This window comes from Dasypus novemcinctus, chromosome 3, assembly GCF_030445035.2.
Source record: "Dasypus novemcinctus isolate mDasNov1 chromosome 3, mDasNov1.1.hap2, whole genome shotgun sequence".
NCBI classification, from domain to species: Eukaryota; Metazoa; Chordata; class Mammalia; order Cingulata; family Dasypodidae; genus Dasypus; species Dasypus novemcinctus.
The window spans coordinates 97,355,054-97,380,681 of NC_080675.1; the positions used below are offsets into that span (position 1 = coordinate 97,355,054).

The 25,628-nt window shown below is 37.6% G+C and overlaps 1 long non-coding RNA gene and 1 pseudogene across 1 annotated transcript in view; one reads left to right on the forward strand and one right to left on the reverse strand.

Annotated features, from left to right (window-relative positions):
* LOC139437976 (uncharacterized) overlaps positions 1–10,081 on the forward strand; it is a 74,715-nt gene extending 64,634 nt beyond the window's left edge. Inside the window, exon 4 of the long non-coding RNA XR_011647867.1 lies at positions 9,189–10,081. This is a non-coding gene — a long non-coding RNA (uncharacterized lncRNA). The remainder of the gene's footprint in view (positions 1–9,188) is intronic.
* On the reverse strand, positions 2,555–11,466 carry LOC101442093 (olfactory receptor 11H4-like; annotated as a pseudogene).
* Positions 11,467–25,628: the final 14,162 nt, after the last annotated feature.

Genomic DNA, 25,628 nt, shown 5'->3' on the forward strand with positions numbered 1-25,628 from the left:
TTTATCTTTTTAATGTTGATGGGATCAGTAGTATTGGCCCTACTTTCATTTTGCAAATTAGTAATTGTGTCTTCTCTTTTTTGATTAACCTGTCTAGAGACTTTTCAATTTTATCAATCTTTTCAAAGAACCAGCTTTTTGTTTCATTCATTTTTCTCATTTGTTTTCCTGTTTTCAATTTCATTGATTTCTGTTCTAAATTTTTCTTTTGCTTGCCTTGGTAGCTTTTATTGCTCTGCTTGCTCTAGTTTCCTAAGGTAGAAGCTTAGGTTATTTTAGATCTTTCTTCTTTTCTAATATACACATTCAATGCTATAAATTTTCCTCTAAACACAACTTTTGCTGCATCCTACAAAAATTAATAAGTTTATTTTCATTTAGCTCAAAATATTTTCTATTGAGAGTACTTTGACCCATGTGCTATTCAGAAGTGTGTTTACTCTCCAAATATTTTGGGATTTTCCAACTGTCTTGGCTACTGATTTTTAGTTTAAATTCCATTGTGGCCTGGGAGTATACTTTATAGTATTTCTATTCTTTGAAATTTGTTAAGGTATTTTTTATGGCCCAGAATGTGGATAGAAGAAAATATTCAGCACTTCTCACTAGTGAGAATCCTTTAATTGGGTTTATCCTTCAAATACCTGACACATAACCAACTGCAGGAACGTCTGCATGAGGGCAAAGAATTTTAGCCTTTTGAGTTAGGGTGGGGGTGATTTTTGCTTGGGTGGATCTGAGCAGCCTTAAAAATCATACTGAAGAGTGGTGGGGGGGTAGGGAGAAGAAATTTGGAGGTACAGAAAAGCTAGGAGATGACCAAAGCCAGTTTGCCTAAGAAATGAAATGTAAACCAGAAAGAGTTCTGCCATGGACTTCATTTGGCTAAATGATCCAGTGTGTGAGGTGGGTCCAGGATTAACTCTGTACACAAAACAAACAGCAGGGACACAATCATGTTAAGAGTGTAGGGAGAACATGGGCAGCTAATAACCACAAATGGGTTGTAGCTTTTTCTAATGTTCATCCTGTTGGCAGTGTCTGCAGCTTTTGTCTGTCCACTCTCTTGTTTCAGTTCGACGATTTTTATAACATCATTCTCTGAACTTCTGGAATGAACTTTGGAAACATCTACTTCTTTGGATCTAACAAGTAACAGATTCTAAGAAATGGTTAAAGTTTGCATGTCTGCAGGCAGGCTGCCACTCAGCATGGAGGTGGGCTGCAGAGTGTACGCTGTCTTTACCACACTGGTCATTGTAACCAGGTGGTGTGGCTGGACCCTGGAGGATGCAAGGTTAATGTCTCCAACATTGTTCTTTCATAGATGCTTATCTCCTTCCCTGGTTCCTGATATTCTTTACAGAGAAAAAGTGGCTGGAACTGAAGACAAAGACGCAGTGTTAGAATAGCTCTGGCCACTTATCCTACTTACTGTTCAGTGTCCCAATAAGCAAATCAGAATGATCTCTTTTACTGGAACATCCTGGATACATGTGGCCATACTTATTCTTACTCATTTTTAGTTTCTCAGCCTTTCAGTTTTGTCTATTAATTCCAGCTGCTCTAAATTTATTTTCTGATAGTATTACTGTAGGGTTGGTTTTATTTCCTCTTTTCTATGTCTGTACATCTTCTATTCATCTGTCAAGTTTCAACTGAAATATCACTTCTTTTGTATTACTTTCTATACCTCATCTTTCCAGGACAAATTAGCTATGACTCTGATGGTATAACATTGTGCACACAATTCCACTATAGCACTTAGGTTATTTAGAACTCATGTAATTGCATTGTAAGAGGTAAAAAGTTTGGGGTGGGACTTTCAGAAAGGCAATCTACAGACCTCCAAAAATATGCTCTTTCATAAAAGCAACAGAAACACTGGAGAAAATAGTCAAAATAAATTTTTTCAGAACTTTGTAAATTAACCAAAGGTTTGCAGCAATCCACAGAGTATTCAATAAAATGGATGAATCTCAGTAAAAAAAAGTGAACTTGTATTTTAGCTTGTCCTATTCCACCCCCTTTTCCATTCCTATAACACATGGAAAGGATGAGGAATTTATATGGAAACATTAGCACTGAAAAGGAGAAGATGGACTGTGAGACATAGGACAAGATAAAGGAGGAGAGGGAATTGGTATTATCTATGTTAGAAGACCTCAAATTACTAAGCGGCAAGATTGATGGAGCATATGCCAGGTATTAGAGAATTATGTGTAAGTTTGTTCAAATGCAAAGGAGATGAAGGTAATGAGAGTAAAGGAAGTAAAGGAATTATGTAGCCAGGCATTGAGAAGATAATTTATTAAGATCTTGACATCTCCCATATGTATATATATATTTTTTCCTCCCATGTATTTTTTGTTGCTTACAAATCAGAATGTGTGAGGAAAAGTCAAAGTGATTTAAAGTGTCTTTTAAAAATTTTTCTTTTTACAGACTGCCTCCTTCTACAGGTTCATATCTGTTTGTCAGTTTCTCGACACTTCAATGATAGGAGGCTTACAGTTTGAACTTACCTGGAAATCCTTAATGCCACAGACCATTTTTAGGAACTTCCTAGAAATTTATTCAAGGCATCCTTCACCTCTTTATTCCAAAGGTTGTAGATCATGGGGCTGAAAAAAGGGGTCAAAACTGAGTAGAACAAAGTAGTGAACTTTTGCATGTCCTCTGCTTGTCCTGACCCAGGACTCACATATGTTAACATGACAGAGCCATAGAATAGAAACACCACAGCCAGGTGTGAGGAGCAGGTGGAGAAGGCTTTCTTCTGGTCAGAAACTGATGGCACCTGCATCACAGCCCTCAACACCAGGGTATAGGAGCCAATAATGTAGAAAAAGATAGCAAAAATGAGGAGGGAGCTCATGGTGCTACATATGAGAACCATCCCTGGGATTGGGACACAGGCTGAAGCCAGGGCTAGCAGGGGACCCAGGTCACACAGAAAATCATCAATCACATTTGGGCTGCAAAATGGCAGCCATATAACAAGTATCACTGGGATCAGAAACCAGCAAAAGATGATGAGTGTGCTGCAGAACTTAATAGTCGTGATGGTGGGATAATGCTGGGGGTAACAGATTGCCAGGAATCAGTCACAGGCCATGATGGAGAGAAATAAGCATTCGGTGGTTCCCAGTGAGAAGAAAAAGTACAACTGGAGGAGGCACCTGGTAAAGGAGATGACTTTGGTCTTGGAGAAAGAAAGTTGGCTAGCATGTTGGGCATATCAGAATTGACATAGAAAATCTCCAGGTAGGAGAAGTTGGCTAGCAATATGTACATGGGGAGTTGATGATTCCAGTGCACTGAACACATGATGGCCATGTTTCCAAGGAGGGTCAGGCTGTAAATCATAAAGAATATGGAAAAGAGGAAGATCTGTATATCCCAGTGTCAAAGGAAGCCCAAGAATATGAACTCACTTACAGTGTAGGAGATATTTCTGGCCTCTGAGGTCATTTCCTTCTGTCCTGTGGGGATTGCTGCAGAATACACATGCTACAGCGAGAATTTTGTCACTCAATTCTTCTCCAGAAGAGTGAGCACACTTTCCTGACGATGGGAGAGGGAATCTAGACCAGTGGTCTCCATTTATTTGATGGGTTATCCAACAATACAGCTATTCCTTTACATATAGACTATTCAAATATATATATATATATATATATATATATATATATATATATATATATAAACAACTGTCAATCTGTACAGTAAATATTGGTAAAGCTTTTTGAAAAAAATACTTTTTGAATTGAAATAAAAATAGAAATTTGAATATTTTCTTTCTGTATACCTCAGTGGATTGCCTGGTGTACCCTCCTTTGGAGAACACTGGTATAGATTATATAGATAGGTGGTTAGCAAAAGCTAGACTGAGATGTAAGCTGTAATTTGGTAATTCAAATATATATATATATTCAAATATATAAAAAATTAACAATGACAGATTTACTGAACAAACCAATAATCTACATAGCACCTAAATGTCGTAAGGAAGAGGAAATGAGGCTTAAGGGTAACTGCAACTTGAGGCCACGTTAAAAATCGTTTCTAGACCATTATCAGTATGTATTACCTATTTATAAAGGTAGGATGGTGTAGTATGTGGGCTCCAGACTTTGATATTATAAGAATTATGTGGGGAAGCCTTTGAAAGGTGTGGATTTCTGGGCCCCAGTCTGGGTTTGGGATCCACTGGTGTGGCAGAGCTCAGGCTTTGCAGACATTATAGACCCAGGCTTGAATCTGGGCTCTGCTACTTCCTGAGCAGGATTTCCTTGTGAAGGAACTCAACTTCAGACACTATATTACTTTCTCTATAAAATATGAATCATAATGCTTACCTAACAAGGCTGACATGACAATTATGTAAAATCATATAGGCAAAAGCAGTTTATAAATTATAAAATGCTACAGAAACATAAGCTATTAAAATTGTTTAGGGATTATTATACTAGATGTCTTACTTCCTTGTCAATTTTATAAAGTAAACTGATTTCAAATGCAAAGGATTTTTTTTTAGCCTGAGAAATTTTATCTATGCGACAGTCTAACTATCTGTGCACACATGTGTGCATGTATATGTGTGTACATATATGAACGGGGGGATAGTATTTTTTGGATGGTTCCCGGTCCCTTAAGACCAAACCAAATATGGAACTCTAATAAGGGTCCTTTTAAGATTGTTTTATCCCACCAAATGCAACAGAGCTCCCATTTTTTTCCCTTACAGATTGTCTTCCCTGGCAGGGATGCTATTATAGTGTTAAACAATAGGATCATTCTCCTGATGGCTACAATGTGGTTTGTATTAAGGCCGTCCAGGTTTGAATCTGCAGAGCTTCCTGGGTGATCCCTTTGCACACTGCCCCTTCCTCACCCTTCTCCCCTGTGGGACTTCCTGTGGAAGTCAGGCTAGAGCAGCACCAACAAACACTATTTCAAAACATGCAGCCTCGTGGAAATCAGGCTTCTGATGCTGTCTTTTTCTTTCTGGTGTTTTTTGATTTTGTGATTTATAGAGTCCTGAAGAAATCCTGGCTATTCTTTTGAATACAAGGACTAGAGAGAACTCATCTGAAATTGAATTTAAGGCCTTTAGTAGACTAAATGTTGTCATAGTAGAAGTACGGAATATGGGTCTATCATTCCTTTTCACCTAACTTTTTTTTTCCTTCTACTTTCTCATCTCAGAAGCTCAGAGCTCAAATTCTCTCTTCTCACTTCTTTTTTTTTTTTAAAGATTTATTTATTTATTTAATTTCCCCCCCTCCCCTGGTTGTCTGTTCTTGGTGTCTATTTGTTGCGTCTTGTTTCTTTGTCTGCTTTTGTTTCTTTGTCCGCTTCTGTTGTCGTCAGCGGCACGGGAAGTGTGGGCGGCGCCATTCCTGGGCAGGCTGCACTTTCTTTTCACGCTGGGCGGCTTTCCTCACGGGTGCACTCCTTACGCGTGGGGGCTCCCCCACGCGGGGGACACCCTTGCGTGGCACGGCACTCCTTGCGCGCATCAGCACTACGCATGGCCAGCTCCACACGGGTCGAGGAGGCCCGGGGTTTGAACCGCGGACCTCCCATATGGTAGACGGACGCCCTAACCACTGGGCCAAAGTCCGTTTCCCTCTTCTCACTTCTTAACCACATCACTTCTCTGGAAAAAAATTCAATAAACTCATGCATAATCTTGATCTCCATTATCTGTGAAGACTTTAGTAGTTTCCAAAACATGTTTCCCTGCTACCTGTACACAAGGGCATGTGGCCAGATGCCTATGCCCCGGATCTACTGGAGCAGCACTTACAGTCAGAGGCATGCAGGCTCCCTTTACTTATTGTAACCACAGTAGCACAGAGCAATCTGGCAAACAGGACTTCTGGTTCCAAGAGGGGCACCCCAACCTTTTGGCTGTAGGGTTTTTTGGTACATGGTTTAAGAAGCACTTACCCCCTCCCTGATATACTAGGGGCCAGGATATAATAACAAAATGATGATGGAAACTTGATTCTGGTCCTTTTCCCAGGTTCACTTTTTGTGGTGGGGGCGGAGGCATCTGCTCTTCTCTTAGTGTGATCGTGGATCTGGGGTCTAAGCTTTCAGCTATGGCAGGCTAATAGCAGGATTCTCGACATCAGCCAAAGTGACAGAGGAAGTAATTGTCAGTTTAAAAATGGCTGTCTTTTCTTAATAAAAATAGTTAAAAACATGCAAACATTACCTAATTTAGTTCAGTTTCAAGAACTGACCTTAATCCATTTTCAAATGTGGTTACTGGCCAATGAAATGAGATTGGCTCCAGATGTTATTTCATGGCAATAGTTCTTAACAGTGATTCCTAGAATAAAAATAAAAACAACAACAACATGGAACTCCACAACACAGTGAGCCCTAAGTAAAATCATGGACTATAGTTAATAGTACAATTTAAAAAATGCGCTTTCATCAGTTTTAACAAATGTAGCGTAACAATGCAAGGTGTTAATAATGGGATGGTATATAGGAATCTATATTATATGCACAATTTTTCTGAAAATCCACAACTTCTCTAATAAAAAAGAGGAATTTTCTCTCAAATTAACTGAATTGATGAGAGCAGAGCAGGCAGTTATTTATTTTGCTTTTAGCTGACTTTGGCACTATGTGATATTCAGCTCTTCTACGATCATCCATAACCTGAGGCAAATTACCCCTCATCCGTTCATACAAAATAAAGATAAATGATCAACAAAGAACATTCTTGAAAAGAAAAGATACCAAGAAGCAATATGATAGATTCGGAGAAGACATGTAAGGGGTTTACAGGCAACTGTTTATTTTCATTTTTGGATGTTGTAATTCTATTTGTTGGAGCCTTTGATTTATCATTACTTTTATTATTTTAATTTTTTAAAATAATTAGATATGTTATCTCCTTTTCTCCCACTATATCCCAGAATTTCTATTCTCCACTTCTTTTTGTGGCACAAAGGACACTGTACTATGTCGTAGGGATCTACTTAAGGGAATAATTGAATTCTGTCCCTTCTTCACCTGTTTCTCCTGTATTCTGGAGGAGGTGAAGAAGCTGTTGTCTGATCTTCTATTTCCTCCAATAGTGTGTTGCTCACATTCACTGACCTCAGAGAAACCTTGATTTGAATAGGACTTTGAAAAATCACCTTTTCTTCATGCTCTGAGTGGACTGAATCTTGGATCTGGAAGATTCTTTAAAGTTGTCTAAGCTGTCCTTCCACTAGAAGCAAGAGCACTCTCTTCTACAAACTAAATAGGTGGTTATATAGCTTCTGCTGGAATATCAATGCCAAAGAGCTCATCACAAAGGAAGGCAGGGCATCACCTTCAGAACAGCTTTAATTTTAGAAGTTATAATATTAATAAATTCCTTGTTCTCTCCTGACTTCTGAGTCAGTTTTCCATATTTATTTATTGTCTTGATCTTACTTTTTTTTTTGTCTCAGGGAATAGAAGTTAATACTTATCATGTGGCTATCAAGTGCAGACACTCTGTTAGTATTTTGAAACTGAATTATCTTCTTAATCCTCTGATAATTATAGGAGTGATAATTGAGGCTAAACAGTATAGACTCACAAATATAGTAAGTGACCCTGCTATGTGAGATTTGTGTCCTGTCTCCTCTACCATTCTGATGCTCAGAATAACTCTACACAGTAGCCTATAAAAATATTTGAGGAAAATGCTCATATCCTCCTTGAAGATTCTCTATTTAGATTGAACATTCTTGGTTTATGTCATTCAACCGAATGACATAATTTCCAGGTGCTCACCATCCTGGTTGCCTTCCTTTGATTGTTCATGTCCTGAAAATGTGATACTGATGCAATACATCTGATAATTTGTAACTGACTCAGAGGGCAGTGGCACCATAACTCTAGAAACTCATGTGGACTAAAGTTATCACTAGTTTTTTGGATGGTAATTTTATATTTTTTGCCTTTATTGCATTTGCATTAAAGCCCTTAGAGTTTGTTTGTGAGAGCAAACTTAAAACAGATTACACCCATCTGGTATTGTGTAGTTGTTTTTGAAGGACAGGAAGTTAATTATTAAATTTTACCAAGCATTTCAGTCTATTAAGATCTTTTAGGCTTTGAATTGATCTTCAAAATATTAGCTATCTTCTCTGTTTTCATTGACTGAAAATTTTATAAATATTTCTTGCATGTTCCATCTAAGTCTGATAAAAAATATTAAGTAGAACATGACAAAATGCTTTGTCTGTACACTTAAACCTTCTCCTAGGTTAATATCTATTATTATCAACAACTGTAGATAGATTGCTAAGCCAAACATGTATAAATGTGGTGAAAATGTTGTTGCATCTTGGGAAAACATGCTAGAGTATATTTTTAAACACGTACTTTTATAAAAAACATTAGAAGCTACTTCTGGACTTTAACATTGGCCCATTAAAAACCTTGCTCAATTTGGTTTGTATAAAATTCCTTTTTCATTCTCCAGAATTCTTTAAAGATACCAATAATGGTTTTGGGAATCACATCTGTAAAAATTTCTTTGCACTTTATACAATTTACCTATATCTAGAAACTTAGGCTTATTTAAAATGGCTGAGTGCTATTTTATTTCATTGTCACATCAATTTTCTTTTACACATTTGTTCTCCCTTCTTTGGAATATAGATCATTCTTTGGAACTCCCCATGTCCTAATGTATCTACATGGGCACAAAGCGCCTCTCTTTAGAGAGGGGAAGATGGCCAGTGTTTTTCGTTTGTCCTGGAGACATCTCATAAGCCTTGCAAGCAAGTAGACCATCTCACCACAACACTATCAGTGAGGAAGTTTGAAACTCTGCCTCCTCATTTAGGTCTTTGTCCAGTGAAAGAAAACCCATTTCCTTAGAGAAATCATTTTTTTAAAAATAATACTTTGTTTATTACACTACCCAATCTTTCACTCTAGATCCCTCATACTCTTTTTTCCGTATGTATAGTGGGGTTACTTCTAAGTGGACAGGATGACTTGGTATTTCTGCCCTGAAAAGAACTGGCTAGAAAACTACTCATCTTATAAAGTTAAAGGAGTTATATAATTAAAGAGAAAAATTTTGTAACATTTTTAGTAAATTATTTGTAAAATAGCATTTTTTAAATTGCTGTCCATCATGAACTTTCTTTTCTTTCCTTTTTTTTTCCTAGACTCAATTCCTCTTTATTCTTGGACACACTCTGAATTAGAGAATCACCACAGGTGACCCTCTCCAATTATTTTTCATGCAAGAAAGTGAACCATTGACCATGTATTTGGTGATAAAAGAAAACATGGGTTCTCCTTCACCTTCCTACTTGATATGGACAGTCATGTTTGATGTAAAAAAAAACGATTAACCCAAGGTCAAAAAACAGTTTTTAACACCTGATATTACATGTAGGCTGAGATATTCTGCTGGTCTGAGTTGACCCTTTTATTCAAGGTCTTTTTCTAGTTACATCATCAGCTGGTGCTTGGTAGTAATCCCTTGGTGCCAGGGAGGCTCATCCCTGGGAGTTATGTATCATGCTGGAGGGAAGGTAATGCATTTATATGCTGAGTTTGGCTTAGAGAGTGGCCACATTTGAGCAACATGGAGGCTCTCAGGAGGTAACTCTTAGGCACCCTGCAGCTCTAGGTCTAGTTCATATTTCAGGTGCACAAGCTCATAAGCATAGTCATCAGTATCACGGACTCATTTTTGGACCATCCTTCTTTATTGGTCTTTGCCATTGTGTTGGGGACGATTGGTGAGGGCGTGCGCTAAGATCAGCGATGCCAATAGCATGGCCGCCAGAGCGGAGCCCATTTCCTGGTTCTTCTCCCTCCCTGTTCCTTTGTTCTCTGTTCCCGCCACTGCCTAGGCTAATACAGTAACGTGCAGGCGCAAGGCGCGAAATTGAAGTCTGCCCTCCACCCCAGCAACGGCAACAGCCAGTCCCTGGACCCTGCCACTTCCCCTAGTGACAGCAATAACCAATCCCTAACCGCCATCCCTCCCACTACCCCTCCCCTTCCCAAGAGTATAAATGCTTTGTTCTCACAATAAAACTTTGCAGCTTGATCCTCACCCTGTCTCGCTGTCATTCCTCGCGTCTCCTGTCTCACCATTCTCCTCCGCGCGACCACGAGCCCCCGTTCCCTGCCCCGCTGGCCGGGGCATTCACACCATTGCACTTGGGAGATTGTTGCTGTTCCATAAGAGAATGTGATAGAGCTCCCCTGGCTAGTAACTCAGCACTCCCTCAGTTGTCATTTTAACTGTAACTACTATGAACATATCCAAACATTTTTATGTTCATATCTACTATGAACATATCCAAACATTTTATGCCCTGGAGAACTCCCTCCCAACCCTGTGCCCCCCATCAATAAACCCCACACCAGTGTTCCTCCCCTGTCATAGTTGAACCTCCTTGTGGTCCAAAACTTCTTCAACAATGGAGCCTAATATACTGCCAAGTTCCATTAATAGTAAAATGGAGTATAGTGATGGGTTTAAAGGTTAGAGATAGAATACATACTAATTTAGAAAAATTTAATAAAGAAAAAATAAATTGGGGTATCAAACAATGAAAAAATGAAGAAGCTTTTTTTTTGATGTTTTGCCTTTCATCACTGCAATAGGTGTTGCCCTGTAGGTACAGTGGCAAGGCAATTTCTTTCATTTCTTCCTTAGTGTCTACATCCTTTCTTTCTTTTTCTAATTATTAAGTTTGTCTTCACAAAAGTTTTAACCTTGAATAAAATGGAAAGGACAAGTGAGATTGTATGGTTATGATTCTCCAAAAAAGAGTTGGGAGGTCATCAGAGGGGTTGCACTTAAACGCATGCCTCAGCAGGGTCACAGAGATAACCAAAGTAGATACAACCCCAGATACTAGTTCCCCTGAGGGCTACAGAGACCCACAGTTTCTATGGTCATGGCAGATGGCTTTGGAGTTCAGTGTCATGTCAATTGGCCCTACTTTGGAGATTGTGTTCCTGAATGTGATGGAGTTGGACTCGAATGTGACATTTCTACACATGCCTCTTCTGTCACTTTTACTGGACCTGTGGTTGGTGCTGGAGTTGGTGTATGCTCAGGAGACCTGAATCTCTGGACTGTCCATGTTACAGCCAGGCCCTGAGTGTCAGCGGACTTGCAACTCCTATCCTCTGGTTTATTGAACTTATCCCAGCCAGCTAACAGGAAGGTGAAGAATGTCAGCCACCACACCAGGGAGCCAAGAGGGCCCATGACTGCAAGCAGGAGAATTGCATCCATCATCCATGTGTAATCTAAGCCCCATCTCAATATAGAGTTAGACTGGACATAACCATCCCAGGGTCCACAGGATGGAGAAATAGAGTATAGATTAGAGTGGACTTATTGATATTCTACTATGGAACTATTGTGATTAGTAATAGAAGAAAATGTAGCATTGATGTGGAGAAAGTGACCATGGTAGCTGCTGAGGGTAGGGAGAGGGAAGAAGAGATATGGTGTGGGGGCATTTTCAGGATTTGAAGTTGTCCTGGGTGGTACTGCAAGAACAGATGCTGGACATTGTATGTCCTGCAATGGCCCACTGGATGAACTGGGGGAGAATGTAAATTACAATGTAAACCATTATCCATGTGGTGCAGCAGTGCTCCAAAATGTATTCACCAAATGCAATGAATGTGCCACAATGTTGAAAAAGGCTGTTGATGTGGGAGGAGTGGGGTGGGGTGGGGGTATATGGGAACCTCTTATATTTTTTGAATGTAACATTTAAAAAAAATAAAGAGAAAAAAAATCCATCAACCCACTGAATGTACTGGAGGAGAGTGTAAACTACAATGTAAACTATAATCCATGCAGTGCAGCAGTGCTCCAAAATATATTCACCAAGTGGAAAATGAATGTGCCACAATGTTGAAAAGGCTGTTGATGTGGGAGGAGTGGGGTGGAGTGGGGTGTTGGGCTATGTGGGAACCTCTTATATTTTTTAATGTAACAATTTTTGTGATCTATGTATCTTTAAAAAAAGACAATTTAATTAAAAAATCCATCATGAATGTTAGATCATTTTTTACTAATTGTTACTTAGCTACCATTTATTGAAAAATTGTGCTAGGTACAATTTTTTCAGCTTACCCTTAAACTTCATTCTGTTTTATATCTGATCACTGGTCTAAATGATTTAAAAAATTCTATAAAAGTTTACTGAGGCCTACTGTATTCTTGCATACTTTTCAATGCAATAGGTATTTTAGACCATATATTATATGCCTGCAGGGTGCAACGTCTTAAAATTAGGAATATTATTATTTTCAATAGATTAAGAGGGATTGTAGGAGTGAATAGAAATTTTACTATACACGTGAAAGTTAAATCTATAACTCTACATTTCTGGATGAAGACTGCTAATTTATGAAAGAAGTAATTTGTTTTGCTATTCAAATTTGCAAAGATGAAAAATTACAATAACAGTGTTGAAGATGCAATGCATAGACACTCAGAGAAAAACTTGTATATAGATTTTTTGTTTCTGGCAGGTAATTTAGAAATATTTAGACCCTTTAAAATATTTACATCTTTTAAATAAAAATTAGAGTAGTGAGAAAAATGATAATAAGGAAGTGCATAAGAATTTCCCGTGGTTCATGTGAAAACGCAGATTCTCATTTAAAAGGAATGGGATGGGGTCTGAGATTTAAAATTTTTAAGAAGCAATCAGATAATGTTGATTCCTTAAGTAAAAAAGATATACACAGCTCTTTATACTCTATAGAGGTCTTTTCATTAACAAGAATTTACATAATTCTTCATATACATTTTTGTAGAAAAAGGAAATAAAAACAAAAAAACTCTTAGAAAGCAAATAGAAAATTAATACTTGTTGGTATTACTAGGTCAGATTATGGGTTATATAATTTTTTTCTTTATAAGTCTATGTTTCTCAAAATTTCTATAAGCAATATGTATTACTTTTATAATCTGAGAAAATAATCATTGTAAAATAATGCTTTTAAAGATATCCATTATTCTGGGTTTTCTACCAGTCCTAAGCATTCTTTGCAACCTTTGCTATTCTTGGACTTCTTTCAGTAAGAATATTCCGGGTGGTAGGAGGCACCCTATTTTTGCCATGCTTGACTTACCTTCTAGAATCTCATCTTCATTTCATTTGCTACTTGGATTTAAAGTCAAAGAAATCAGTCTCTGTGCCAGGGTTGCTAGGAAAGGGAAAATTCCCAGAGGGCATCCTGAAGGCTGTAATTTACTTTTTGGTGACATACACCATTTCGTAAATCCAGGGCAGCAATTAGAAGTGAAGATTAAAAAATTGAATGCAATGTTGTGAGGAAATAAACATTAGCTACTGGAGACGATTTGCCTTGTTACACCTTCTCTCTCATTTGGAAAGAGTCAGCTTATTCTCTCTTTTTTTTTTTTGTCTTCATTCATTTTTTAAATATTCCATTAAAAAAAATGAGGTCCCCATATACCCCCCCATCCTCCTCCCCCACTACTCCCTCCATAGCAACATTCTCCTCCATCATCATGAGGCATTCATTGCATTTGGTGAATACATCTCTGAGCATTGCTGCACCTCATGGTCAATGGTCCACATCATACAGTCTCGTTTTCTTCCCTAAAAGAAATCAAAAGGAAAATTACATTTGTTTGTATTTTGGATTTTACTTTTTTTCAGTAAATTTTATTTTAAAGATAATGCTGTAATTTAGAATAAAGTTAATAAAAATTGTGGCAAGAGTAATAAAAATGATTAAATGAAGGCAGTATAAATATATATCTTACAATTTTTCTTTTGCCTTTCAAACTGATGAAATTTGAAACTAAAAGTCTTTTTTTGTGCTAGAGAATGTTAAGATAGAAATGTACTTTTTCAAACTCATATTTTCAAATATAACACATATTTTCCTCTGCCCCACATTTATGAAATATGGGTATTTGTCTTTTGTTGAAGGAGTTGATTCCTGTACTGACTGGGAAAGGGAGCAGTGATGGCAGATAAGATTTCCCCCTGCTTCGTGTCCCCTGGATCCCAGAATTCTGTCCCTGGTGCTTTCACTTTGAGAGCATTTGGTGAAATTTTTTCCCCTTTCTATTATTTATTTATTTTTGCACATAGATGTGGCTTTTTTTTTTTTTTCCCTCCCAGCTGTGCTAAGTCTTGTCCCTGGTGAAATTATCTCTAGGACAGAGGCAGATTCCCTAAGGAGGAACTTTGCTGAGATTCATTCAACTGGAAGGCTCTTTACCCAAAGGACCCATACTTTGTGGTTCATTTTAAACATCTAATACTACTTTTCTCACTTGAGCCAGGATTTTACTCTGTTTACACATTATCCATTTGGCATGCAAATCTGAGCTTCTTTCTCTATTGGAACATTTATTTTGTATCCTCATTTTAAAATTCATTATATTGATCCCAAAGTCTATCCATGCCTGTAGGTACCTTTGACTTTGCCATATAAATGCTAACAGTTAATATTTATTGAAAGCTTGTTATGTCCCAGGAACTGAGATGACTAATTTTTATGACTAACTTTATTTCATTCATGTCTTAGTTTGCCACAGGGCTGCTGATGCAAAGTACCAGAAATGGGTTGGCTTTAAAAAAAACAAATAAATTATATTGGAACATATTAATATAGCATAAATACATTCAAAGTGTATGACCAATGGTCTTCAGTATAATCACATAGTTGAACATTCATCACTTCATTCATTTTTAGAGCATTTTCATTATTCTGGTAATAATAATAATAAACAAAAGAACCAAACAAACAAAACTCATATCTCTCAACCTCCCTTAAGCTTCCCCTTCTGTATAGCTGCTATACTGTTTCCTTCTCTTGAATATATTTGTATTTATGTTTTATAGAATAGTCATACATGCACTATCATTCATATCCATATTTTCCATGAGGTTTCACTGTTATATGGTCCCTTGCTGGATTTTTTAGCTTTCCTTCTATAGTATACATGTCCTTAGTCTTTCCCTTTTGACCACGGTCATACCCATATGTAGCCCTGCTAGTCACAAACACCATGATTCACTCTCACCATTTCCATTCAGTTTCAAAGATTTACAAAAAACCTTTTAGCCACTTTTGCACAAATTAACCCCTAACTTTCCTTTCTCTACTCTCAGTCTATTTTCTGGTGACATATATTCTAATTATTAATTGCATGAGTTTACATAATATATTTAGTTCATAATAGTGCAATCATACAATATTTGTCCTGTGACTGACTTACTCCACTCAACATAATGTCCTCCAGGTTCATCCATGTTGTCATATGCTTCACAACTCATTTCTTCTTCCTGCTGTATAATATGCCATCATGTGTACACACCACAGTTGTTCATCCATTCATCAGGGATGGACACCTGGGTTGTTTCCAACTTTTGGCAATCATGAATAACGCTGCTATGAACATCAGTGTACAGATGTCTGTTCATTAGTTCTTCTGAGATACCTAGTAATGGTATTGCTGGGTCACATGGCAAGTCTATATTCAACTTCTTTAGGGCCTGCCAAACAGTCCTTCACAGTGGCTGTAACATTCTACATTCCTACCAACAGTAAATAGGCATTCCTATCTTTCCACATCCTCTCCAATATTTACAGTTTTCTGACTGTTTAATAGTGGTCAGTCTGATAGGTGTGAAACGCTATCTCTCTGTAGTGTTTTTTTTTACCTCCTCCCCCACCCTTGTCCCACCTCCTTCTCCACCCTTCCCCCTCCCCCACCCTGCTGTTTTTGCTGTTTGTGTCCATTCATTGTGTGATCTTCTTTATCTATTTCTCTTTTTGTCTTCTTGTCTTTCTTCTCTAGGATTTACCAGGATTTAATCCTAGGGAACTCTGATGTGGAGAGAGGTTCCCTGTCAATTGTGACACTCAGTTCCTGGTCTTTGCTGCACTTCACCTTGATTCTCCCCTTCTCTCTCTTTTGTTACATCATCATCTTGCTGTATGATTCATTTGCATGGGCAGTGGCTCACTGCACAGGTCCCTGGCTTGCTGCTCAGGTACTTGGCTCACTATGTGGGCACTGGCTTGCCACAGGGGCACTGGCTTGCCATGTGGGCACTCATGCAGACACTTGGCTCACCGTGTGGACACTCAGCTCACAGCATGGGCACTAGACTTGCCACATGGACACTCAGCTCACCATGCGGGCACTTGTGTGGGCATACACCTCACCACATGGGCACCCGGCTCACCATGTGGGCTCACCATGCAGGCAAGCTTTCTCTTCTTTTTCACCAAGAGGTCCCAGGAATTGAACCTGGGTCCTCCCATATGGTGTGCAGAGGCTCCCCTATCACTTGAGCCACATCCGCTTCCCTCATTGTAGTTTTGATTTTCTTTTCCCTAATCGCTAGTGATATTGAACAATTTTCATGCATTTTTTTCACCTTTTATATTTCTTCTTTGGGAAGTTGTCATTTCAAGTCTTTGGTCCATTTTTAAATTAGATAGTTTTACCCCGAATTGTTCAGTTGTATGAGCACTTTATATATGATGGATATTAAACCCTTATCAGATATGTGATTGCAAAATATTTTCTCCCATTGAATTGGCTGCTTTTTTCACCCCTTTGATAAAGCCCTGTGAGGTGCAAATCTGTTTAATTTTGAAGAGGTCCCATTTATCTACTTTTTTCTTTTGTTGCTTGTACTTTGAGTGTATGGTTTAAGAAACAAACCCCTACCACACCACAAGATCTTGAAGATGTTTTCCTACATTTTCTTCTAGGAGTTTTATGTTTGTTGCTTTTATATTTAGGTCCTTGATCCATTTTGAGTCAATTTTTGTATAAGGTATAAGATAGGGGTCCTCTTTCTTTCTTTTAGATATGGCTATCCAGTTCTCCCAGCACCATTTGTTGAACAGATTTTTCAGGCCCATCTGAGAGGATTTGTCCACTTTGTGAAAAATCACTTGACTCTAGATATGAGGGTCTTTTTCCCAGTTCTCAACTTGGTTCCAATGGTTGATCTGTCTTTTGCCTGTACCATGACTCTTTTTTTTTTTCAACCACTGTAGCTAAGTAATATGCTTTAAAGTCATGAAATAAGAGTACTCTAACTTTGTTCTTTTTAATGACATTTTTGGCTATCTGGGACCCCTTACCCATTCAAATAAATTTGATAATTGGCTTTTCAGTTTCTGCAAAAAAGGTTGTTTGTATTTTTATTGAGATTGCATTGAATATGTAAATCAATTTGGGTATAATTGACATCTTAATGATATTTAGTCTTCCAATTCATGAATAATGAATGTCTTTTAATTTATTTAAGTCTTCTTTGTCTTCTTTTAGCAATGTTTTCTAGTTTCTGAATACAGGTCCTTTATATCCTTGGTTAAGTTTATTCTTAAATATTTGATATTTTTAGTTGCTATTATAAAAGGAATTTTTAAATTTCCTCCTCAAATTGCACATCAGTAGTGTATAGAAATGCTATTGATTTTTGTTTATTAATCTTATATCCTGCACATTGCTGAATTCTTCTATTAGTTTTAGTAGCTTTGTTGTGTATTTTTCAGGATATTCTAGATAAAGGATCATATCATCAGCACATAGTAAATTAAAATTTTACTTTCTCCTTTTCTATTTGGGTGATTTTGTTTCTTTAGTCTAATTGCTCTAGCTAGAACCTCTAGCATGAGATTGAATAAGAAGGGTGACAGTGGGCATCCTTATCTTGTTTTTGATCTTAGTGGGAAAGCTTTCAATTTTTCATCGTTGAGTAAAATGCTAGCTGTAGGTTTTTCATATATGCACTTTACTTATTGAAGGAACTTTCTTCTATTCCTATCGTTTGGAGCATTTTTTTAATCAATAAAGAATGTTGTATTTTGTCAAATGCCTCTTCTGTATTAATCAAGAGGATCATTTGATTTTTCTTCTTCAGTTTAACAATGTATTTTATAACATTGATTGATTTTTTTTTGTTTTGAACTATTCTTGCATAACTGGGATAAAACCCACTTAATCATGGTGCTTGATTCTTTTAATGTACTCTTGGATTTGGTTTTCAAGTATTTTATTGATGATTTTTACATCTATATTCATTAGAAATATTGGCCCATAATTTTTTTTTTTTTTTTCATAGTAAGTGTGTTTATCTGGTTTGGTATTAGGGTGGTGTTAGCTTCATAGAACGAGTTTGGTAGTATCCTTTCCCGTTCAAGTTTTTGGAAGAGCTTGAGCAAGACTGATATTAGATCATCTTTGAATGAGTGGTAGACTTCACCTGTGAAACCATCTGATCCTGGGCTTTTCATCTTTGGAAAGTTTTTGATGGCTGTTTCAATCTCTTCACTTGTGATTGGTTTGTTAAGGTCTTCTCTTTCTTCTAGGGTCAGTGTAGGTGGTTGGTGTGTTTCTAGGAATTTGTCCACCTCTTCTACATAGTCTCCTTTTTTCCCGTACAGTTGTTTATATTATCCTCTCATGATCTCTATTATTTTTGCTGGACCAGTGGTAATGTCCCCTGTCTCATTTCTGATTTTATTTGTTTGCATCTTCTCTCTTTTCTTTTCCTTTTGGTCTGCTAGCTAAATGTTTGTCGATTTTTTTCATCTTCTCAAAGAACCAACTTTTGATTTTGTTGTTTCTCTCTATTTCATTTATTTCTTCTCTGATCTTTACTATTTCTTTCCTTTGGCTTGGCTTGATTAGTTTGCTGTTCTTTTTCCAGTTCCTTCAGATGTGCAATTAGATTTCAATTTCAGCTCTTTCTTCTTTTTTAAGATTAGCACTGAGTGCTATAAATTTCCCTCTCAGCCCTGCCTTTGTGGTGTACCATAGGTTTTTATATGTTGTGTTCTCATTTTCATTCATCTCAAGACATTTGCTGAATTCTCTTCCAGTTTCTTCTTTGACTCACTGATTATTTAAGAGTGTATTGTTTAATCTCCATATATTTATGAATTTTCCTTTTCCATCCATTGTTTATTTCCAACTTCACTCTGCTATGATCAGAGAAAGTGTTTTGTGTAATTTCAATCTTTATAAATTTATTGAGACTTGCCTCATGACCCAAATGTGGTCTATCTTGGAGAAAGATTAATGAGCACTTGGAAAGAATTTATATCCTGTGGTTTTGGGGTGCAATGCTGTTGAGATGTCTGTTGGGTCTTGTTAATTTATCATATTATTCAAACTCTCTGTTTCTTTATTCTCTGTCCAGATGTTCAATCCCATACTGAGAGTGATGTATTGAAGTCTTCAACTATTATTACAGATAAATCTATTTATCCCTTCAGTGTTGCCAGCATGTTCCTCATATATCTTGTGACACCCAGATTAGGTGCATAAATATTTATTGTAGTTATTTCTTCTTTGTTATTTCCCCCTTTTATTAATATATAGTGGCTTTCTTCACCCTTATAACAGTTTTGCTTTTGAAATTTATTTTGTCTGGTATTAATGTCACTATTCCAGCTCTTCTTTTGGTTACTATGTTCATGGAATATCTTTTCCCAACCTCTCACTTTTGAAAAAAATTAGGCCAGTAGAAAGAATTTATTGGGAAATGGGGGAAAGAACAGAACTTGCTGAGAAATGGGAGAGAAAAATTGAAATACACACCAAGATTTGGTGTTAGCTCTTATAGACAGTGAGCGAGCTCTGCATTGTGTGGCAAACTTTCACTTTTAACCTGGTTGTCTCCTTACATCTGAGGTGAATCTATTGTAGACAACATATAGATGGCTCATATTTTTTATTCATTCTATCAGTCTATGTCTTTTGATTGGGGAGTTCAAACCATCAACATTCAATGTTATTACTCTAAAGGCATTATTTATTCATCCATTTTGTCCTTTGACTTTTTGTTGTCATATCTATTTCTGTCTTTTTACCCTTTAATTTATCCTTTCTAATAATCTTCATTTCTACATTCTTCTCCAAGTCCCTCGCCCTTGTTTTTTCCTTTCAGATTGCAGCATTATCTTTGTATCTCTTGTAATTCTGGTCTTTGGTAACATAGTCTATAAGTTTTTGTTCATTTGTGCAGACTTTGAACTCACCCTCATTTTTGAAGGACACTTTTTGCCAGATAGTGTTCTTGGCTAGAAGTTTTTCTTTCAGTACCTTAAATACATCATACCGCTTTCTTCTCTCCTCCATGGTTTCTGATGAGAGGTCAGCACTTAATCTTATCGAGGTTCCCTAATATCTGATTCTTTGCTTTTCTCTTGCTGTTTTCAGAAACCTCTCTTTATCTCTGATATTTGCCATTCTTAATAGTAGGTGTCTCAGGGTAGGGCTAATCAGATTTATTCTGTTTGGGGTTGTTGTCCTTCTTGGATATTGATATTTATGTCTTTCATAACAGTTGGGAAATTTTCAGTCACTATTTCCTCAAATATTCTTTCTGCCCCTTTTCCATTCTCTTCTCAGACACTGATAGTGTGTATCTTTACATTTTTCATTGTCATTCAATTCCCTGAGGACTTATTCTGTTTTTTCCATTCTCTTCTCTTTCTGTTCTCTTGTCTTTTCCAGTTCAGGTATTCTGTGTCCAAAATCACTAATTCTGTCTTTAAGCAATTCAAATAGGCTCTTATGTACCTCTAATGTATTTTTAATCTCATCCATTGTGTCTCTCATCCCCATAAGGTATGTTACTTTTCTTTGCAGGCTTTCAAATTGTTCTTTTTTTCAAATTGATCTTTTTAATATCCTTTATCTCTTTAGTCATATTTTCTTTCAGTTCTTTGAACTGATTTAGGACAGTTGTGTGGTTATCATTGCTTAATGGTCTTAAAGCCTGTGTTTCTTCAAGATATTTGATTTGTCCCTTTCACTGGGCCATTTCTTCCTGTTTCCTAGTATGGCTTGTAATTTTTTGTTAATGTTTTGGCATCTGAATATGTTGGTGAATTTATTCTCACAATCAATTTCTTCCTATTCCCTATTTTTTTCCCCCACAGTTCTTTGATATTTGGTTCAACTTATTCTAAGTCTTGAAAATTACCACACTTAAGATATCAAAATCAGGCTAAGGACTTGCTAATGGCGTGCAGATTTTCTCTCAGGAGTTAGGGTACAGAGAGCCCCAAAAGCAGATTTTGTCCATTTAATTTTCAGACCAGCCAGCACATGGCACACATTGGCACACATTTCCATGGCTTTATTTCTATCTTCTCTTTCTTTTGTTTTGTTATGGTGAGAGCCAAGACTCAAATCAGGCTCTGCTGGCTGAATTCACTGAAGAGAAGCTCCCCAAATTCTCCTTTCTTCCCAGCTGCTTTAGGGTTTGGTAACTCTTTTTTTTTTTTTTTTTTTTGTTCTTTGTCTCTCTGTCCCTCAACCTCCTAGGATTTGTGTAGTACTATTCTTATCTGACGACCCCCAAAGCAAGTCCCTTGGACAGCCTTTGACTCTTTCTTTGTTGTTTTTATGAGAGAGTTGGGTCCTGCCTGCCTATTCAGATACCATCTATCTGGAATTTCTTGGGTTGGTTTTTGTATAGTGGAAAATTTATTCAGGTAAATGCTTATAGTTCTGGGGTCATGAAATGTCCCAAATCGAGGCACCATTGGAGATGCTTTCTTAACAAAGTCAGCTTCTTTTGATCCTGGAGTGCTGCTATGTGTAAAGCAAGATGGCAGGTGATCTTTGTTGAGGTCTCTGCCTTCCCTTCAGGGCCTGCTATTTCCCAGAGCCCAGTTCCTGGAACTCAGCTCTTCACCATTGAGCTACTCTGTGAGCCCCAACATTGAAGGCTTCATGCTTAAACTTTGGCTGCTAGTGATCCTTGAGTCCTCTCTTATATGGCAGGATCAAAAATGGCAGTGCTCACTTCACCTGTGCCTCTCTCTCTTGTGTCCTCTTTTATATCAGGCCCAACAAGAAGGTGGAAGCTCCACCTGAATCATGACTCCTGACATAGTCCAATTAAAAGCAATCTAATCAAGTGATTTAAAATGAATCTAATGCAATCAATGGGTACCATACCCACAGAAATAGATTAGTTTAAGAATATAATTTTTTTTTTTTGGATTCACCAAATTCAAACTGTCACACTCCACCCTCTGAATCCCAAAAAGATATTTTCTTTCCATATGCAAAATACATTCATTACAGCACAATGTTCTAAAAGCCTTAAATCATTTCTGTAACATCCTAAGTACAAAATCTTAGAAAAATCAGTTATAGGAATGCAGTCTGTCTGGGTGGCAATATCCCTCCTCCGGCTGTAGACCTGTGAAATTTAGAAAATAAGTTATCTGCTTTTAACGTACAAAGGAGGATCAGTCACAGGAAAAACATTTGTATTACCATAAAGAGAAATTGGAAGGAAAACAGGTATCATGGGTCTCAAACAGTTTTGAAAACCTGCAGAGTATATTCCTTTAGATTTCAAAGTCTAAAGGTCTTATCTAGAATGAAGTCTTTTCCTCAGAGCTCTTTGAAGGCCCACCCCTTCCACTGGCTTACCAAATGGCCATCTTTTTGGTTCCACCTTCATACAGCATCTGAGTGGTGACCAAGCTGTAGACCTCACCGTCCAAGAACATTGCAGTTATGGCCAAGTTTCCCCAATATCTGGGGGACAGTCACAACCCCCTTAGTGCAGTGGGGTGTCAGCAACATTCTTTTTAATCTCTGACATACAGGCTCAACTCCCACAGAACAGTGGGGTGGCAACCTAACTCTCTAATCTCCAGGGAATGTTCTCCATTCTCCCTGTAGCCTGAAGCAGCCAAACTCTTCACATGCTGAGGCAAAATCACCTTTTTCACACAAGTGGGTGGCCCAAGATGTGCCAAGGCCAGACCTTAGCTTCCATGGTTTCCCTCTTGAGGCTATTTTTCCTTCATTCTCTCCTTTTTCTGTACCTTTTAGTTTAGGCTGACAGTGGTTTTGTTAACACAGATCTCACAGAAACCTTTTCGGGGTCCAAGCCATCAGACAATAAGACTTGCCACAATTCCTTCCTGGATAACTGCATTTCCAATCCTGACTTGCAAGAAAATGTCTGCCTAGTTCTAAGTTTAGTTAAGTCCTCACATGGGTTCTTGTAGTTTTCTTTTTTCTTTTCCTTTTTTTAATGGTAGTCATTCTAATGAGTGTAAATTAGTATCTTATTGTAGTTTTGGTTTGCATTTCCCTAATAGCTAGTGATGTTGAGCACCTTTTCATATACTTTTTAGCTTTTTGTATTTCCTTTTTGGTGAAATGCCTGTTTAAGTATTCTCCATATTTTAAAAATTGGGATGTATATCTTTATTGTTGAGTTGTAGGATTTCTTTATATCATCTGGATATTAAACCCTTATCAGCTATATATTTCCAATATATTCTCTCATTGAATAGGTTGTCTTTTTATCTTCATGATCAAGTCCTGTGATACAAAAAAGTTTTAAATTTTTATGAAGTCCCATTTATCTATATTTTTTAAAAAATTGTTGCTTGTACTTTTGGTGTACAGTCTAAGAAATTATTGCCTACCACAAATACATCCCTATTTTTTTCTAGGAGTTTCATAATCCTGGTTCTTATATTTAGGTCTTTGATCCATTTTGAGTAAATTTTTGTATATAGTGTGTGTATTAGTCAGCCAAAGGGATGCTGATGCAAAATACCAGAAATTGGTTGGTTTTTATAAAGGGTATTTATTTGGGGTAGGAGCATACAGATACCAGGCCATAAAGTGTAAGTTACTTCTCTATTTTCACCTGTTGGAGCAAGATGACTGCAGACAGCTGTGAGGGTTGAGGCTTCCTGGGTTCCTCCCTTCCAGAGTCTCTGGGTTCAGGGTTCCTTTCTTCCCAGGGCTTGCTTTATCCTGGGCTCAGCATTCCTCTCATCTTGGGCCTGGCTTTTCTTTCCTCTGTGAGCTTACTTCCTGGGGCTCCAGTTTAAGGCTTCAGCACCAAAGTCCAACATCAATCTAGTATGTCAAGCCCTCAGCATTGTTGCTGTATCTGTAAATCTGGATCCTCAAGTAGTGAAGATTGAGTGTCATGGTGTGCCCTATGCAGAGGGAGAGAGAGGTATAGCATGGATGGCAGCAGGGAACTGGGGGGCAATGGAAGTGCTCCACAAGATCATGCAATGATGGACATGTCAACTTACATCTAAAGTGTATAAACGTCTGTAAACTAAAATGTAAACTATAATGTAAAACATGAGGAAACTAAAAATTTAGAAATTTATAGTCTAAAATATAAACAATAATGTAAACCAAAATGGAACAATGTTTGATAGCTATGTTTCAAAATTTATACATCAACTGCAGCAAATATAACATGAACATGTAAAGAGATCATTGCTGGGGAAAGGGGAAAAGGGTTTGATGTTGGGTATCTGAGAGTCCCCTATATTGTGTATGTGAATTACTGTGACTCAAAACTTTTTTGAAGACAAATTAAAAATTACAAAAAAAAAAAAAAAAAAGAAAGGATGAAAGAAATGGAAGTGCCTTACCACTGTACATACAGGGCAACACCTATGACCCTGATGAAAGGCAAAATGTTAGAAACAAAGCTTTGTAATATTTTTCATTTTATTAATACACCAATTTATTTTTACTTTATTTTAGTATTTCTAATTTACTATGTATTCTGTTTCTAAACTTTAAACTCATCTCTGTATTTCAATTTCCTATTAATTGAATTTGGCAATATATTAGGATTCATTGTTGAGGAAGTTTTGGACCACAGAGAGGTTAAACTATGGCAGGGGAGGAACTCTGGTGTGGGGTGTTGTTGATGGGGGCACATGGGTGGTGGTGGGGGGGGAGAGTTCTCCAGGGCATGTATATAGGGAGCATAAATATGTTAGGATATATGTGGGGTATTTTTATAGTAGTTACAGTTACAAACGTCAACTGAGGGAGTGCTGAGTTCCCACTCAGGGGAGCTCTATCATATCCCCAATAGAACAACAATAATTCCCCAAGTGCAATGGCAAAGATCAACAATGAAGGATGGTCCAATAATGAGCTCTTGACACTGATGGCTATGCTTAGTAGCCTGTGTGCCTGAAATATGAATTAGGTCTAGAACTTTAGGGTGCCTAAGAATTACCTCTTGAGAACCTCATGCTGCTCAAATGTGGCCACTCTCTAAGCCAAACTCAGTATGCAAATGCATTATGTTCCCCCCACAACGTGAGACATGACTCCCAGGGATGAGCCTCCCTAGCGCTGAGGGTTTACTACCAATCTACCTGGAGAAGCAACTAGAAAGAGACCTTGAATACAAGGGTCAACTCAGACCAGCAGAATATCTCAGCCTACATGTTGGATCAAGTGTTAAAAACTGCTTTTTGACCTTAAATAAAAGGGGGAAATGGCAAAGACAGATGAGTTGATATGGCTAAGAGTCTTCCAAAAATAGTTGGGAGGTCATCAGAGGGGACATGCTTAGGCACACCTCAGCAGGACCCCAGAAAAGACCAAAATAGATACAACCCTAGGCACTGGTTCTCCTGAAGGCTATGGAGATCCACAGGGTATATAGTCATGGCAGATGGATTTGGAGCTCTGTGCCATATCAGAAGGCCCTACTTTGGAATTTGTTCTCCTGAGTGTGATCCTGGACTCAGATGTGACTTTTCTACACATGCCTCCTCTGTCA